Source organism: Kogia breviceps, chromosome 17 (genome assembly GCF_026419965.1).
Source record: "Kogia breviceps isolate mKogBre1 chromosome 17, mKogBre1 haplotype 1, whole genome shotgun sequence".
Classification (NCBI taxonomy): domain Eukaryota; kingdom Metazoa; phylum Chordata; class Mammalia; order Artiodactyla; family Physeteridae; genus Kogia; species Kogia breviceps.
This window is the reverse complement of record NC_081326.1, coordinates 50,716,252-50,736,024: the sequence shown is the minus strand read 5'-3', so window position 1 is coordinate 50,736,024 and position 19,773 is coordinate 50,716,252. Positions and strand designations below refer to the sequence as shown.

The following is a 19,773-nucleotide window of genomic DNA, read 5'->3' as shown; positions in this document are numbered from 1 at the left end:
ATTCCCATTTTCAATTTTAATTGCAATAGTTATTTTTACGTGCCTATGTCTTGATTTCTCAATTACATACAATACATTTAAAGAGACAGCATCTTAAACCTTTTGATCAGGGTTTATAAGTACCTGTTGAATTATATGGTTCATTTATCTATTTATTTGTTTGTTTGTTTGTCCGAATTTCAGTCCTTCACACTCTCTTTTCAACTGGTATTTAATTACAATGTTGGTTGATATCGTTTGGGAGCCCCTTAAAAATTAAATGTAACTGGCAGGGAGAGATATAAGTGTTTTAGAGCTTGGAGCTCATATAATTTAGGGAGACCTTTTGAAAAAAAAAAAAGAATGTAAATTAAGTACTGGTCCTTAGGAGGGACTTGTACAAGTGAAGGGAGCCTAAAACTTAGCTTAATTTAGTTCCACAATAAATCTGCCTCTGTTAACGGAATTGAAATCTTGATTGCAACATGTTTCTTCTTGCACCATGTCCAGCATTTGCAAGACATAAGGGTAATATTTGAGCCACACTCATCTTGCAGATTATTCTATCTGACCCTTGATGCAGCCCCACACTTTCTCCCCACTTTCATTGCGCCTGTTTACTGCAGTCAATTAAATGCCAACTGGATATCAGTTTGAGAAGCCAACTTCATCACGACAGCTGTTAATGCACTGATACTAAACCAATGATGTCAGTAGTTATGTTGGCATTGCTCTAGCTTCACATTGGCCTGAAAATCTCATTCTTCCTCTCTTTCTCAAAATTTGCCCAAAGATCCAAGTTTTCTATTTTTTCTCATTTTAACTGTCACTCTCCATCAGAAATTATCATCTATTTTATTGATAACAGTAACTATTATTTTGTTTATTTTTTTCTCATAAGAGTTGAATTTCTAAAGAGGAAGGGGAAGACAAATACATAGCAATCACTACACTGTCCATGTGACTTTCATTTCCTAGCTACTCTCTTTCAATTCTTGAAGGCAGTTTCAGTTTCACTGATGAGGCAGTAAAGTTAAGGAAAAAAATGGGAATATACTAAATATGTCACTAAGAATTAGAGTTTCTCAAATAAAATTTTTTTGCAGCAGCAGAAGGGCAGCCCTCTGCCCTGCTGCCCATATTTTAGGCCAGTGAATTATTGGCTTTCATACTGAGCTGGAGTTCAGTGGGTCTGGACAGGATCTGCCAGCTGTGAGGCAATGTTTAGGTTAAAAGATCTGTCTTGGAGATTGGGAATGCTGAAATATGGGTAAAGAAAATAAATGTCTTGAGGTACATTTGCTTATAGAGAGCATATTTATCCCATATGAATACCTTGCTAGCCTAGAGAAATTCAGAGATTAAACCTCAGAGGCAGCAGCTGAATCAGAGAGTAATGGAAGTGATGAAAACAAAAGGAAGAAGGGAGGGGCATGACTGGAGTGCACAAAGGCTTGTGATATTTTGGTTTTTGAGAGGAGTCCCCAGGTAAGAAACCACATAGCGGACTCTGTCAATGTATTCAACATTTAGTCAGTATGTACTATGTGCCAGGCACCTATGCTCAACAGTAGGAATGTAGCAATGACTAGGACAGTGTAGAAGGAAATAAACACACTTAAAGTGTGCTGTAGTAGGGGGTTATACAATATAGTGGTCATACAAAGGAATAAGTAACTTTTTATTGGAGACTAGGTAAGACTTCACAGAAGAGCAGCTCCTGAGCTGACAGGAGACATTGTTGACTGCTGACCTGGTTGAGTTCTTATAAAAGCAGAACCAAGACAACGATTTGGCTGTGACCCCAGGGAGCACTGTGAAGAAGTGAGACACTGAAAGGAGGAAAGTCAGTGAGGTACATGAATGAGTGTATTGCCACTGTGGGCAAGTGGGGCACCATTCCACTGGTGAGTCTTTGGGAGATTGTGTGGAATATGCTCCGTTAATTGGGGGAGGCTGGGGTATTTACCCATCACCTTCTGTCTTCATTAGTTGAGAACTCCTGCTGGCAGAGCAAGCTCTCATAGGCAAAAAACACTTTCAAGTAGAGTGAAACAAGTGTGTGAGAGTCCTTCAGAGTAGACCTACGTGGTATGGTTTGGGACACAAAGAGTGGCTGCTAAAACTGTCTATTCGGGCTTCCCTGGTGGCACAGTGGTTGAGAATCCGCCTGCCATGCAGGGGACACGGGTTCGAGCCCTGGTCTGGGAGGATCCCACATGCCGCGGAGCAACTGGGCCCGTGAGCCACAATTACTGAGCCTGCGCATCTGAAGCCTGTGCTCTGCAACAAGAGAGGCCGCGACAGTGACAGGCCCGCGCACCGCGATGAAGAGTGGCCCCCGCTTGCCACAACTAGAGAAAGCCCTGGCACAGAAATGAAGACCCAACACAGCCATAAATAAATAAATAATTTTAAACTGTCTATTCAACAGCTATTCTTGCTTCTATTCCTTGTTAATAGAATTCTGATTTTGTTCAGGTATTTGAAAGCTTAAAAACCAACGGGCCCCCTGCAACTCCAGAGAGTGAATGTTGACTGGTGTAAACCAGTCATAATTATTTCATTTCTCTCATCAGTGATCGTTTTTTTGTTTTTTGTTTTGTTTTGTTTTTTTTGCAGTACGTGGGCCTCTCACTGTTGTGGCCTCTCCCGTTGCAGAGCACAGGCTCCGGACGCGCAGGCTCAGTGGCCATGGCTCACGGGCCCAGCCGCTCCGCGGCATGTGGGGGTCTTCCCAAACCGGGGCACGAACCCGCGTACCCTGCCTCGGCAGGCGGACTCTCAACCACTGCGCCACCAGGGAAGCCCCAGTGATCTTTTTAAGCATGAAACACTGGCCAATAAGATGTAATGGGATGTTTGCTGGGAGCCTTCTGGGGAATTTTTTCTCAACTTTAACATGGAAAGAAGCAGGGATTCATCTCTCTTCTGCTGCTTGATATGTATTGGTGAGAATGTGATGCTTGCAGCCGTCTTGCAGCCATGATAAAAAAAAAAAAAAAAAAACTGACAAGATCAACATATAAAGGATGGCAGCAGAGGGGAAGGAAGAAAAAATCCCAGGTCCTTGACAATTGCTTTGAGCTGCTAAATTTATAACTTTGGAACCACCTGCTTCTGGATGTCTTTAAAAACTGAAATAATAAGTCTGAGTTGACTGACCAAATGAAGGGCATATGACAGAGGAAGGGGTTGAGGATCACTTGTTGAACTCGTTGGATGTGCATGGTATATGATAGCTTCTCAAATGTTTATTACCTGTTCTCCTGACAACCTTAATTAATGACCTCTACATGAATAGATATAATGGAAACATTTGCCTGACTTCAAGTGTTGATTATCTCCTGAAGCTGCCCCCTCCCCATTTCTAGAGTTGTAACATAGGACGGAATGGCTTCCTGGACCACAGTGGACTTAATATGTTGTTTGGACCTGCCTTCAGACCTCTCTGTTGAGTTAGTTTCTCTGGTTTCAGCCTCCACCCCAATCCTCACTTCTTTTCCTCCTCCCATGCTAGCTTACATACTTGAGGTCATAGCATAATTTGCTCCAACTCTTGCCCGGTAGAGGTAAGTATGCATTTGGAGCAGGATATGAAGTCTCCAAAGAGGGAATGAATGTCACCGTGTTTTTAGGGTCTAGACTTTCTGGGGTCTGAAGGTAGTATACAAGTTTTAGGTTGTAAAGGGCTGGGATTCTAAACTACTATCTTTTTGAGAACCATTATTTTCTACAAGTGAAATAAACTTGAATATTTGTGGGAGAAAGCCTATAGAAGGTAGAGAAATTTCTTGAGGGAAGACACTGAAAGGGAAGAGGCAATAAAACATGAAACAACTTTCATGTCCTGAAAGTCAGATACTAGGGCCCCATATCCCACAATTATCCATAGTCAAGAAACGACCTAGACTTATGGGACAGTGGTAGAACCACTGTGAGAGGCATAGTTCTATTGCCAAGAAGTCATGTTACCCTAGAGAACCTAGGTTAGTCTAGAACCTGAGGGCCAACTCACCGGGAAAGTCTGTCCATCCAGTAGAAATGCATTTGCTTAGCTTCCTAAATTTAGGAAAGAATGATACACCTTTTAAAATAGCTGTCTATAAAAGTTTGAAATTTATTCTTATTCTTGATAAATTTTCCAACATCTGATAATTTTCTTCTTTGGAATCAAGGCAGAGTCAGACAATACAGAGCTAATATGTGGAATAATTATGGGGCAGAAGGAAGAATAACTATTTTTCATTTATTCATTCAAAACGTATTTATTAACACCAACTATGTACCAAGTATTAGTCTAAGTGCTGGAGGTACTAGCATGAACAACACAGAGAAGTGCTCTGCCTTCATGAAACTTATACTCTAGTTGAAGACAGTAAACAACTAAGCAAATAAACAAAATAATTTCAGAATGTGAAATGTACTAGAATAGAAAATAAACAGGATGTGTTTTAAAGAGAAACTGTAGTAGGAGGGCAGGATAGAGTGGAGAGACTATTTTAAATAGAGTGGTCAGGGAAGGTTCTCAATAGAGGTAAAATCTCCAGCCTTGGTAAGACCCAGGGATAAGAACTGAGACTGGAGATTAAGCATTAGAAGAAGTTCAGATTTTACTGTATAATACAGTGGAATGTCATTGAAGAATTTTAGACAGCAGAGTGTTGCGATCTTACTTACATTTTTAAAAAGTCACTTATGTGAGGACAAAAGCTGAAGTAAGATTTGTTAGGATGCTATTGTAGTTGTCTGAGTAGCAAATGTCTCTTAAGGTAATTAATTAGTTAAACCGAAATAATTGGGAGATGTTGAAAAATACCAGAAAAGTTTATTCCTTCATCTTAATAAGTCTTAGCTCAAGTAAAATTTCAAAATTGCATGTATACTAAAAAGGTAAGAATACCTACTAATGCTAGTTCTATAGAACTAGTTCTGTAGTTCAATAGAACCAAAAGCTTAAGGCTAGAAAAAGGAGAAATAAAATTCTTATCATACAAAAATGATTTGATTATCTTAATAGAAAATCCAAGGACTCTATAAACAAACTATAATGATTGATAATAAAAATCAGGAAGGTTGCTAGATTCAAGATCAATGCCCCCAAATTGGTTGAGAATCCTTTTGTCTACCCCTGAGAAAAGAATAGAAATAAGTTATAGAGGGCTTCCCTGGTGACACAGCAGTTAAGAATCCGCCTGCCAATGCAGGGGACATAGGTTTGGGCCCTGGTCCAGGAAGATCCCACATGCTGTGGAGCAACTAAGCCTGTGAGCCACAACTACTGAGCCTGCACTCTAGAGCCCTCATGCCACAATTACTGAGCCCATGTGCCACAACTACTGAAGCCCGCACTCCTAGAGCCCATGCTCCACAACAAGAGAAGCCACCGCAATGAGAAGCCCACGCACCGCAACCGAGAGTAACCCCTGCTCGCCACAACTAGAGAAAGCCCATGCACAGCAATGAAGACCCAATGCAGCCAAAAATAAATAAATACATTTATTTTTTAAAAAGTTATAGTAATTTTTAAATGTATATTTAAAATAGATTAAATTTTATAAGGAATCTAGGCATTAAAGTTTTAAAGATGTGCAAAATTTTATGGAGAAAATTGTAAAATTTTATTGACAATTTCCTATATAAATGGAGAATATACCATGTTCATGAATAAGACCCTCTTTTGTAAACATTTCCATTCTCCCCAAATACATCTTGAATATTCATTGCAATTCTTATCAAGATGCAAACAGGGTTTTGTTTGTTTGTTTTAGAAAATTGAAAAGATAATTTAGAAAAGCAAAACTAAAGAATGATCAAGATAATTTTAAAGGACAAGTGGTAGGAGAAAGGAAAGGAGAGACTTTTTCTACAAAGTATTAAAACTTATCTTAAAAGTACAGTAATTAGGACAGTGTGATACACAGAAACAGACAAATAGACCAATGGAACAGAACTGATAGCCCCAAAATTCTATATATTCATCTGTGGAGAAAACTTGGAGAAAGCATGGACTATTCAATAAATTGTGCTGAGACAAATGGATATTCACTTGGAAAAATAAAATAAGATAGATTCTTATGTTCAAAGATAAATTCTAAGTTGATTAAAGACCTAAGTATGAAAAGCAAAACTTTCAGAAGAAAATACTTAAAGAGTATTTCACAACTCAGGCTTAGATAAAGATTTCTTATGCAAGACCCCAAAAGCACAGATCTAGAGAATGAATTGACAGTTTTTACATTATAATGGAAATTTGCTGTACAAATCAAAGGCATCAAAATGAAAGATGAGCTAAAGCCTGTAATAAGATATTTTCGATGCATATAATCAACAAAAGATTTGGTATCCAAAATGTGTAAGCAATTCCTCCAAATCAATGAGAAAAAAAAAAAATTAAAAATGAACAGAGAGAGCCAAGTAAATCTCAGATAGATTGAAAGGCCAATAAATTTATGAAAAGATGCTCAGTCTCACTAGTAATCAAGAAAATACAAATTAAAACAATAACAAAATACCATTTACTTCCATTAAATTGGCAAAAAATAAAAAAGTGACAAGTATTAGTATGGAAGAGGAGTATCAGGAACTCTCATAGACTGCTGATAGGGTAAATTATATAAAATAATATCAGAGAGAAATTTGGTGATATCTGAGAAAACTGAGGATATGTACACCTCAAGGCTCAGCAATTCCTTGTTAGGTATATCATAAAGAAACTTGTACATGTGCAAAGGAAAGTGTGCACAGGAATGTTCACAGCAAGATTGTCTAAAATAGTGAAAAATTGCAAATGACATAAATTTTAGCAATAGAAAAATGGATATATAAACTGAGGTATACAGTCAGCCCTTTGTATCCACAGCAGTTTGAATATATTCGGGGAAAAATTTTTCAGAAAGTTCCAAAAAGGCAAAACTTGAATTTGCGGTGTGCTAGCAGCCATATAAGTAGCATTTACATTGTATTTACAACTATTTACGTAGTACTTACATTGTATCAGGTATTACAAATAATCTGGACATGATTTAAAGTATGTGGGAGCATGTAGGCAGGTTATATGCAAATACTAAGACATTTTGTATAAAGGACTTGACCATCCTCAAATTGTGGTTTTATATATATAGTTGGAGAAAGAGGGCTGAAATTTGGAAGGATAAACAGGGAGCTTGAACTTATATGTAATGTTTTACTTCTTTTAAAAAAATATCTTAAGCAAAATAGGAAAATGTTGCTTAAGCAAGCTAAGAGGTGGTTATGTTCTGTGTAATATTTGTGAATGAAAAATGTTGCCTGCCATATCAGTAAACAAAGGATGTTGCAGCCATCAAGCCACTACAGCAGCCCCAGTGGTGAGCCCTGAGGGAATTCATGTTGGAAACAAACAGGCTGCCCACTACCAAGCCCTCAGCACTGTAGCCACCCAAAATGGTACACCCTGAGGGGACTCAGGATGGGAAAGAACAAGATACTTGCCCTAGATAGCTAAGGTGCATATCAAAGGAATGATTTCAATGAGCCGAAACTCTTGCATCTTCCCATACATGGAAAAGTGCTAAATTTATTAACTTAAGATATCTGGTTTCCTTTCATTAACAGTGATTTTTTGATGTTCCAACTACCTGGTCTTTGTTGCAAAAACCCCTGTATATCCTGGCTTCTCCTTTACCTCCTTGGAGCAGTCCCTCAGAGCTATATCTGAGAAGCTGTTTCCCGGGCTTGAAGTCCTCAGAAAGTCTGCCAAATAAAACATAATTCTCACTTTGTTGACATATTACTCCTAATTGTTCTTTATTGTTTGTAATCTGTGTTTTAAAGGCATGTTCTTTTTAGAGTGGTTGCTAATTCTAGTCCTTAGTAGCGCCAGTCAGGGAATGTGAATGCAAGAGGCCTTTCAGAGGGGCTCTGGCATTTAAGACCCATATCCCCTCCAAAGAGGATGGCTGCTACCCAGCCCCAGTTATCTGTTGCCAAATGGGAACTTAGACCTTGTGTTGCCATATCTGACTTTTCCAGAGAAATCAATAATCTGAAAAAAATTTTTTTAAACGTCCTGATTTTTAAAAGTTGGCAACTAATTCAAATTAACTAAACAAAGTAAAATGAAACACTATGAGGATCCAAACCGAGGGGGAAAAAATGCCTGTGCATTGGATTCAGCCCACAGTTTACTAGTCTGCCACCACCTCTGCTGTGCAGTCTTATATCGTAATCTATATGTGTGGCAAATGTAGGCAAAATATTGTAAAGTCTTTTATTGTGGAAGACGTTATTCATGTGAAGAAGGTGAAGATGTTCCAAGGCTGCAGAAAAAGTGTACTAACCAGACTCCCTGGAGCCCTACAGAGAAGAGCTTTGGCTGTGCTAAGGATGATTCTTAGCTTCTTGTATACTTTACAGTCTGCAAATCCTTCACTATGAGGACCTCAAAAGAGAAGCCAGACTTTTCCATTGATTCCAAGGCTGTGTCGGCAAATGCCAGACCCAGCAGGCCCTTTGTATTGTATGTTAAGGCTCCAAACAGCTGTAAATAGTTTGTGCCAAGATCTCTAGGAGTGTGACACACACACAGCATTTTACATACCCCAGGAGGCCAATTAAAGCTAGGAGACTGAAGATCACAGTCTTTGAATACAGTCACCACACCTCTCAGGGCTGATGGCCATGACACTTTTTTTCTATTCTCTCCTCACCAGAAATGAAGACTTGGGTTGGAGGTTATTTATCCATAGGTTTTGGTTTAATTTTTAGCAGAACATAAGAAACCAATGCCTAGATGTCTAGTCCACATATTTTCTTATCAACGTGTTCTCATGTGAGTGAATTATATACCTTCTTCTTATAGGTTACCCATTCTATTGAAGAATTGGGCCAGTATATTCTTTGAACAGAAACTGCTGATCTTAAAACCTCCTCAAACGTGCTGAAAAATCCTTATGTTGTAGAAATCATTTGTGAAACCTTTTATGGGAATAAATCATGCATCTTAATTTACCAGAAAATCATTCCCTCCTAAAGGAACTTGATTCTGTTTCAGTATTGACAAATCTCTAATATTTTTCAATTCTTTATCACAGTATTCTTTTGTCTTTGGACCAGGTTCATATAGTAACATATTGTAATATAGTATTAGCTACATGGGGTTGGAACAGCCAAGTGGGGATAAAATGAACTAATGATCATATGATGTTCTCATGAACTTTTGTATCACTGACAGCTGCTATGATACCTTAGAAACAATTGGTGTAAAGGGACATCCACAGCAAACTGGGGGTGCATTATGCCAAAAGCAGCAGTGGGTAAAATAAAGAATACTGATGTAGAACTCCTGCCTAATGGAAAATAAATACAAAACCTAAGGGTGAATCTAACAATTTTTACTCTGTGAATAGAAATTTTTATTTTTGACTATTATTCACAATGAAAGGTAATCAAATTCTTTGCGTTTTTTAAAGAACTAGGTCCTCAAATTGACTTCTTGCATTATTTCCTAATTAGTACGATTTTCCATTCTTTTGTTTTACATACAATTTTTACCTACATTTTCATCCATTTAACATTCATTGCTGAGTAAGTCTCTTGGAGATCAGCTGTATGCAGAACTTCAAAAATGAGAGAGTTGGAAGATACCTTACATGGTTAGAAAAAAAATTTTTTTTCTCAGATATGTACGTAATTTATACTAGGTGGGGATTGTTGGCCAACCTATTTTTTTAGAACACAAACATAATAAACAAAAAAATCTGTCTATACCTATGTTGAGAGGTTGTGGATAAACATATAGAATATAGTTAGAAATGGAAACATTAACCTGGATCATTCAGGGAAAATGAACAAACCACCACTGAGGAAAAGGACCTATCAACACACAGTAAATTTCCTTATACAATTTTATAGACCTGTTCTTTACTCTGTTGTTTACAAGAAAAAGCAAATAATAAGTCCTGGCCTCCTTTTGCTATTTTTTGAAATGACAAAGAACTTCAGACAGGTAATAATTCAGCTCTATGTTGTTAGTCAAGCTTTATCACAAAAGAGCCTTGGAAGGAAATTCAGTCACCCTATCCTTTGTCTTGTTAATACCTTTCCACTCTTCTGCCTTGCAAACAAAACTACAATTTTGTTTGAGTAGCAATCCCCCAGCACCAGGCACGGGGGATAATTTCTTATTAGTCTCTATCAGTCATAGGAATCTCATTTTTTATTGGCCTGCAAGTGAGCATGCAACCCATTTCAGGAAAATGAGATATAAAGAGAATCTCCTTGGGGAAAAACGTTTCTTTTGCTGCCTGTTGCCTTCCTTCCTGCTTTGAATACTGTCATGTAATGGTGTAGCCATGTGATTGTGGACAGGGGCTGGGGGTACAGAAACCGAAAGAATTCCAGAAACATTGACTAACACCTTGACATTGTTGAGCCTCTGAGGAAACTGCCTAATCTCCGGATTTCTTATTAAGTGAGAACACAAACTTCTGTGTGTTTAGACCACTCTAACTTGGCCTAAAACTTACAGCTAAAAACATAATACATTCAGCATGAATAATTACACTATTAAACAAAAACCCAGAAACAATAAATAACAAATATTGACTATGCGCCAAGCCCTATTTTCACCATTCAGTTTCTCATTTATACCTCACAATAATCCTATGAGGTTTACTGTCATTATCTTCATTTATCAGTAGGGATGGTGAGATATAAAAATGTTAGAGATATGACTGGTAAGTGGTAGAATTAGGTGCTTATACTCCAGCAGTCTTGTTCGATAGGATTGCCATTTTGAGATTTTTATACATCAACTTTTAAAAAATTACTTGTATTCGAATTCAGGTAAATAAAATGACTATAGATGAAATTGTCAGAGAATAATATTCTCAGGCAATGAAATCTAATGGAAGAATCACAATGTGTTCTGTAGTTGTTGCTGACTCTAGTCTGTGTTTGTTCTGCATTGTTGCTAGTATGATGCTGTGATTGTACAGGTTTTGGGCTCCATTGTTACATAATTTTTGGCATAATTTTTTTAGCAGAATAGTGCTTTGTATTCAATAGCACTAGATATTAATAAAGCACAGGTACAAAGAATCTTTCACGCCATGTAAGCAAAGAAAGCTATTATTTTAACATAAAATGATATCAGATTATCTCAAACACAATTTAATGGGAAGACTGACAGAACAGGCAAAACACTAAGATTACCATCACCAGTGTTCAATCAATGTATTTTCATTTTGATTATGACTAGAAGCCAGGAAGCAAGGAAAAGTTGGCTTTTTCAACACCAAGCATATGAATAGCAACCACCACCAATGGGGAGAAAAATTGCACACTTGGGAAATAGAAATTTAGTACCCAAATTGTCTCAGATATGTATGTAATTCATACTAGATAGGGATTCCAGTGGGTCATCATAAGAAAACCAAAATTTAAAGACATGATGCAGAACCACATATTGGGCACTTATTCATGTATAGTCTTTTGAATGTATCAGCCAATTATTTCTATCATGAACATAAAATTTATAAACTGTAGTTGTCTCTTTTCTTTAATGGTTCACTTGCTAAGTTCAATTTATTCTGGCTTTCCCCAGAATATTTGCTTTTAAAATGCATTAAATTCCTGCCCCATTCTTGTGTTTAGACCCCATACTTCCATCAGTACTTTTTTGATAATAAGATAGTATATTTCCAGACTAGCTTTTATTTCATTTTGGCTTAAAGATTTCCTCTTTATGGAACTGGACTTATTAAAATAATTTTTCTTTTATTAAAAAATCATGGGGAAAAAGAGAGAAACAAGATGGAAGGGAATGTGTCTCCTTTTAAAAATATTGATAAAACAATCAAGCTCAAGGGTAATGTTGACTGGGAAAAAAAAAAGCACAATGTAAGAGCTGTGAGTTGAGTTTTATTCGGTGTCTTACTGAGGACCATATCCCAGGAGACAGCCTTTCAGGTTGCTCTGAGGAACTTTTCCGAAAAGATGCAGGGGAAGCCAGTATATATGTGATTTTGGCTAAGGAGTACATAAGATCCAACTTACGCCTTGGTAGAAAGTTAGTGCTAGTCGTTGAGGAACAGATATCTCAGTTAATAATTTTATTGCTAAGTATGGGAAGATGCAAGAATCTGGGTTCATAAAAATTTTTCCTGAATATGTATAACTAACTATCTAAGGGCCTGTTTTGTCTGTTTTCCCAAAGCTCTGAGTGCCTCATCCTGTTCTTCATCCTGAATTCAGTGACTGCAGTAACCAGTGACTTAATCCTTGTAGAACTGGGTGGTGAGTGACATTCTCTGTTTTACAGTAACTTCTTTTAGAATGTACATTAATTTTTGGAAAAATTTTAAAAACACCCTGGAGTACCAAAACCACACTCATTAATATCTTAAAATGGCAGCTGCAATAATACTAAGCATATAATCAATTTTAAGGTGATTTATCTGTTCAGAAGGGGTATGGGCAAAATTTGAAATAGGTCAAATTTGTCTTCTCTCTTTCCCTCTGTGGTTTGGATTTTTTGTATTGTAATGGAAAGCCTATACTCACTGTGCTCCTTTGGACAAGTTCCTTATCATATCTGAGTCTACTTGTCTCATTAAAAATAAAAAGAGGTTCTACAGTCTCAGAGATTTGTGATAATTGCTTAAGCTAATGTTGTGAAACAATTTTATAAACATTAAACATTCTAAACTTTTTTATCCATTCCCCTTACATCATTAAAACTTACTCATCACATGTCATTGTTTAGTGAACCACAGTGGCTAGTTATCATCTGTCATAGTTATTTGTGTTTTAAGTTATTTTAGCTAGACGAAAGAAGAGCAGCTGATTTAATCCTAAAAAGCCCAAATTCTCCAGCCTTCTAGGGTAATCTTAACGAGTTTTCTCAGCTCCCTACTCTGTAGACCCTGGAAATTCAGGCCCCTCCACAATTCCCTGGTGTTTCTTGGGATGGTGTAGGGATGTGAGAGGCTTCCAGGATCCAGACATCTCTAACTCCCAGGCCCAATCTCCACTCACTGCCTTGCCTCTGTGACGTTTTTTTTGTCTGTATCCTTATCCACCTGTTCATTTCCCAAAGCTCCACTAACAAAAGACTGTTGGGTAAATAGCAGTCTTTTTTATTAAACAGAACATTTGGGGAGGAGGAATATGCCCAACATAGAAAAGGAAAAAATAAAATTAATCATTAGACGATTGTTTTAAACTGTGTGTCTCCCATCTTTGGATATTTCTCACTGTCTTTCCTCTTCTACTGTACTCCTCTCCTCCCTGTCCAGAACCCCTGAAACCTCCAGTCTTTACCCCTATGCCCAACTAATTGAAAGTTCCTGCTACTATATTATGCAGAGCAATTATTCTTCCTTTTTTCTCCCATTCAATTTTTTCCTTCCAGATTATGCCTAAGGACCCTGCCATCACTTAAAAATATTAAGGTAATTTTCTAAACAGAAGAACAGTGTAGAGAACTAAGCAGAAGCAATGAAATTAGAGTTTACCTTTAAAATGTTTTCAAGGGCTATGCAAACTGCTTCCCTGCACTATTGCATTTAACCTTCACAATAACCTTATGAGATGGGTACTATTATCCTACTTTTACAGAAGAGGAAACCTGACGCCAAATCCATATTTACTCACTTGTTTCTGTTCTTTTAATATTTTGTTAAGGAAGAAAGGTTTCATATATACTAGATTTAAATGATATTTTGATCTAAAAACATGAGCTGAGTTCCCATCCAATCAAAAACAGAAATAATCAGTCCCAGTAATGGAAATAATTGGAATAAAATTTTGGTATGTGTGTGTGTGTGTGTGTGTGTGTGTGTGTGTGTGTTTAGCTTTCTCTACCCTTCGTTAATTTCACATTATACTGTAATTAGCCTTGAACCATATTTACCCACATTATATACTTGATCTTATCACTCATTCTGCTACTTATACTTATTCATTATGTTACCAAGTCTAAACTCGTACAACTCACTGCAGGACAGGCCAATAATCAAGAGATGAGCTGTTGAGGCAGGGAAAAACGACTATTCAGAAAGCCCGCAAACCGAGAAGATGGTGAGCTCATGCCCCAAAGAACCATCTTGCCTGAATTAGAATTCAGGCTTCTTTTATACTAAAAGGGGAGGCCATTATGTATAATTTAAGCTTATAGGCAACATCCCTTTAGTGATTAACTTGTAATAGAATACAAAAGGTTCTTCCCTATTACAATTATATTCTTTATTCAACTGTGGATTGCCACAGCTTTGGAGGAAATTGATTTCTCTACTTTTGAATCTGACAGGGAATTCATGAGTCTTTGTCGAATATGCATAGTTAGCTTACAATGGTGCCAGCATTTTTACTTCTTTTTTGCTTTTTGGCATTCTCAAATTATTAGGGTTTTTTGTTTATTATTTTTAAAATATTTGGGAAAATTCAACATGATTTTGTGGCATGATGACAGAGAATTGGGAATATTGTGTTCTTATCTTGTTACTCTCCCCAAATTCCTAAGGGATCTTGGGCCGTTTAAAAATTTTTTCTTAGTTTCTGAAACTTCACTTTAAACTGGGGAAAATGCCTAGCTCCATAAGTATACAGAATCCATTAAGTAAGAGATGATTTTAAAGATGGCTTAACAGGATTTTACAATATGCAAAATAAAAGATATTTTATATATAACAATAGTATGTGTTCTACTTATGAATTGCTGCATGTAAATGCTCTTAATTACACAATGTAAGAGGACTTTACACTCCAAGTAATCTTAGTCACAAGAAAATTCTAATAATCAAAAGTGAAGGAATTTTTTTTCAGTTATTCATACACATAATAAAAGAGCTAAATTATGCTGCAATGACCGTGGAAAATTTATTATGAAAAACAGTACTTTTAGAGAATATATTTGTTATTTACTTCCATATCTCTGAAAATACATTGTTGTGATGCTACTTTTGCTGTTTTCAGTATTAGGCATCATCTACTGACATCCTACTGGGGCTGAGGATGTGGCTGTCTTTGCTCCACCCATCGCATCATACATACACTTGCTTCCAGTCCCTTATCCTTCCAGTATAGTTAAAACACAATGTTAGTTATGTCATTGTTCAGTATTCACATTAGTATAACTTTCTAAATGCTATTCAAATCTGTGTCATTGAAAAGACTAGGATTACTTTGACTTTATTGCTAATCTTTACATTTTTCCTTGAGGTTAATGTTGCCTTATTGTTTAAAATTTTAATTTTTAACATGTTTGTCATAAATTTAAATTCAAACCTTGAACTCCCTGCCAATTGTCTGAATCTCCACTTAAGAGTTCAGATACATCAGATATTCTGTTAATCTTGCCTCCTTAAAAAAAATCACTCCTGGAACCTCTGGCCTACACTTACATGGACCATTTACACTCCTGGAATTGATTTCCTTCACCTCACCTCTTTCCAACTCTCCTCTTTTTTCTTCACTCTCATAAAGCTTTTCTCCAGTAGCTTCCTGACTAAGGTACATGAAAGGAAATTTTTGTGAGACCTTGCATGTCTTAAATGCCTTTATTTCATTCTCACTGTATTAATAGTTTATATAATAATATAATTCTCCATTTAAAGTCATTTTTGCCTCAGAATTTTGCAGGCATTGTTCTATTATCTATATCCTGGTGTTTATGTCAAGAATTCCAGTGCCTTTCTGATGCCTGCTCTTTGGTTTGTGACTTGTTCTTTTGTCTTTGGAGATTGTTGGATCTTTCCTTTATCTCTAGTTTTGTGAATTTCACTGAGCTTTGCCTTGGTAGGTGTGTCTTTTCATTTGTTGAGCTGGATGATTTGTAACTATTTTCTGAGAAGGGTGTTTTTTTCACCTGTTTTCCTATTCTTTCTTTCTTGAATGTTGGAAAGGCTAAGTGGTAAAATCCCCAGGATCTGAAGTCAGACTGCCTGGGATTGAATCCTAGACTTTCTACTTATCAACAGCATGACAATTTTTTTGTTTCAGTTTTCCCACTAGGATAATTGTATTTGATCTCCTGGACTGTTGTTCGTTCTTTTTCTCCCCACCTGCCAATTCTTTGTTTTTTTGCTACACTCTGTAGGAGATTTCCTCAACTGTATCTTCCACCTATTTTTTTTTTTTTTACCTACTATCATGTCTTTAACTTCTAGGAGCTCTTGCTTATCTCATTTTTGCACTATCTTCTTATCCCCAGAGGATATTAATGATTGTTTATCATTTTCTTCTTATTGTATAGCCTCTGTTTCCTGCAAATTGTTGCTTTTCCCCCTCGTTTTTTTTTTTCTTTTTTATGTTCTATGTTAAAGCCTTTCCTCAAATGGTCAGTAATCATGATTATCTGTTCAAATGTAAGGATGGGGGACTGAGACACTGATTTGAAGATATGAGCATGAAGGATAATGATCAAGCATGGACCTCACAGAAAGATCATTTGGCTAGGACATTTTGTTGATTTTCTCTCAATTTCAGAATCTTCAGATATTTAGATGTCTTTGGGAACAATTTCCCCTGAAGAGACTCCTCCAGTGTCCTTCTTGGAGGATACAGGCCTGGCTTCTGGTACTCCAGGAGTTAAATGGGCAGAAAGGACTAGACATCTCAGAATCCTACTTTCAGTAAAGTACCCCTTAATCAACAACTGTCCAGCATCTGCATCTACCAGTCCTGTTGTATTATCCTTTCCAAGCAATAAACCTCTGGTCTTCTATTGGAATGAAGAGGTGCAGTCTAGCACTTGCATAGAGAGAATGCACTATGTGTCACTAATTCCTGACATTTTAGAGGATTTTGTGAAATAAACTAAATTCATTCTTTACTGCTCCCACTGCAGACGAGATATAACTTTCTCAAGTATGCTAAATCAGTACCACTTTTCCATCTGCTTTCTAGCTCTCCCAAAATTTTGTATATTTTCCATCTTCTGTTTTTCCCCATCCTTTTGGGTTTATTCCTTTTAAAAAATCCATTTTCTACACTAATTAGAAAAGATACATGTACCTCAATGTTCATAGCAGCATTATTTACAATTACCAAGATATGGAAGCAACCTCTGTCCATCAACAGAAGAATGGATGAAAAAGATGTGCTATATATATACAATGGAATACTACTCAGCTATAAAAAAGCATGAAGTTTTGCCATTTGTAGCAACATGGATAGACTTGGAGGGCATTATGCTAAGTGAAATAAGTCAGATAGAGAAAAACAAATACTGGATCATATCACTTATATGTGGAATCTAAAAAATACAATAAATAGTGAATATAACAGAAAAGAAGCAGGCTCATAGATATAGAAAACAAACTAGTGGTTGCCAGTTGCAGGGGGTGATATAGGGGTGGGGGAGAGGGAGGTACAAACTACTGGGTGTAAGATAGGCTCAAGGCTATATTGTACAACATGAGGAATATAGCCAATATTTTATAATAACTATGAATGGAAAGTAATCTTTAAAAGTTTTATTTAAAAATTAAATGCAAAAAAAATTTAAAAGAAACTAAAAATAAAATTTAAATAAAAACATTAAAAATCCATTTTCTGATTTTTCTTGGTGGGGCTGTGAAGGGAGTAAAATTGGGTGTGTGTTCAATCATCCATTTTTACCTGGAAGTTACAAAGCAAAGGTTTCAATGGGTCTTTGAGATTGCCAATCTATCTAGAGCCACTAGAGACAGATTTTTCCTCAACTCCTCAGAAAAACCTCATGAAAATTAGAGAGTTTGATAGAGATTTGTCCCCCCAACAACATGGTACTGCCATCTACACAAGTAGATTGAATAATTGCTATGACTCTTCAGACTTAGAAAATTATTTCTTGACACCTAAGCTTTTTGTACTGCAGAAGCTTATACACTTAGTGAATGGGAGGAAAGAAGAGGCAACTTAATCATCATCCCACCTTCTCTACGCCTTATGGACCTTTTGTTTTGTAACAAAACAAATGAGAGAGTGGAGATTCTGGTTGTGGGAAGTGAAAAGAAAAATCAGTTAAGCACAGACAAGTAGAGAGATGAACAGAATCCTAATGGCAGTGAATCTCATCTCCAATTCAGTTCTTCCTTGATTTGTGACTTATCTTTATATCCTTTCTAGTTACATGTATCAATGAAATATAATTTGTTTCCTCAAAATCATTTGGTGTATGATTCCATTTCTTACTACTGAAAAAGTCCTGATTAATTCACTAAAGAATCAACAAAGTTTGCCTGTACTAGGAACATGGGAGTGATTTTTCATCAATATAACTAGCATAGAATTTCTAAATTGCCTAAGGAATTATGGAGAGATTTTATTTCTTCTTCAATATTTTGCTCCTAGAAAAAAACCGGACCCTAAATACAATACATAGTTACTGGGCATGTCTATAAAAAAATACACATGAAGAAAGATACTTTCTATCTCAACTTTTCTTCCCTTATTCAAATCTCAGTGAATTTAATTTAGTGAATAGAGTTTCTCAAGGTTAAGTTTTTCTAGAACACTTTCTTAAAGTTTTTGGTGCCTGCTTCTCCTTATCTTCTGGCAGATACAATATAATTTGACAGAAAATAATTAAATTCAGAATTATTACTCAACCAGTAAAGCTCATCCTTCATATTACATTGGGTGAGTAGATGGATAGATAATATCCATCATTCTAAACACGTAATTTTTAAATAAACTTTATGTACTATTATTTTTAAGATTCAGAAGCTCTTATGCCTAAAATACAGTCCCAGTTTCTGACAATAAATTGTTCCTAGTCATATAATGGCATAAACGTGTAACTATTGGGGGATAGAAGGACAGAGTACCAAGGGTTATGGCTGCTTGATTAGCTGAACAAATTGAAAATCACTGTCTTGAAGACTCTTTCTGTTTTCAGTTTTTTAGAACTTAGCACTCAACTGTAACTTAATAGCCACAGCACACGTAACTGCCTATGCAGTACCATCTCAGGCTACATCATTGATTATCTTCCCTTATCTTTACCTTTTCAACTCTCATAATATAGACTGTTACTTTGTCCTTTCTCACCTTTGTCTCTTTTCTCTCCTTATGCTCCTGGTTCCTATGAAAAGCTTTCCATTTATAACTGGTTTCAAGATCCCCTAAACCTGTGGGATAGGGAAGGTGGGAGGGAGGGAGACGCAAGAGGAGAGAGATATGGGAATATATGTATATGTATAGCTGATTCACTTTGTTATAAAGCATAAACTAACACACCATTGTAAAGCAATTATACTCCAATAAAGATGTTAAAAAAAGAAAAAAAGATCCCCTAAACCTGGATAGTGATCATTTACAGTTTCACCAAAATTAGTCATTAAAATTTTTTGTAAGTTATTTAATATAGCACCCTCAAAGAATACTAAATCTTCAATAGAAATCAAATTAAAATACTAAATGTAACCAAATCATCAATTTAATTCTTCCCTCACAGTTTCACAATGAGTATAAGAGCCACTTGCGTTCACCTGGAGAAATAGAATTAACTAGTTAGAGAACTCCCTAATCTTCAAGCAATCATAATTTGGTTTTATTTAACCTCCAACATGCATCACTTTCATCCTCTTACCTGCCTCTCTGCTGATGCTCCAGGCCCCAGTGTTTCGATATATAGGAAAAGGGCCATTATACACATAAGCACACCAGAGGGGTTACTTTTAATCCCATGCCAAAAAAAAATGTTTATAGACATTTGGGTATCCTTAGGTATTTTCACTTCCACTCCCCTCATTATTAGAGAAGGGAGGGGGATCAATGGTTTAAGTAATTAGTTTCTGTGTGTTACTCCTATTCATGTCCTATAGC

The 19,773-nt window shown here is 36.5% G+C and overlaps 1 long non-coding RNA gene across 1 annotated transcript in view; it reads left to right on the top strand.

Moving 5' to 3' along the window:
* Positions 1-19,773, top strand: part of LOC131744145 (uncharacterized) — a 126,205-nt gene that overhangs the window by 57,471 nt on the left and 48,961 nt on the right. The window contains exon 4 of the long non-coding RNA XR_009332026.2: positions 12,179-12,258. This is a non-coding gene — a long non-coding RNA (uncharacterized lncRNA). The remainder of the gene's footprint in view (positions 1-12,178; positions 12,259-19,773) is intronic.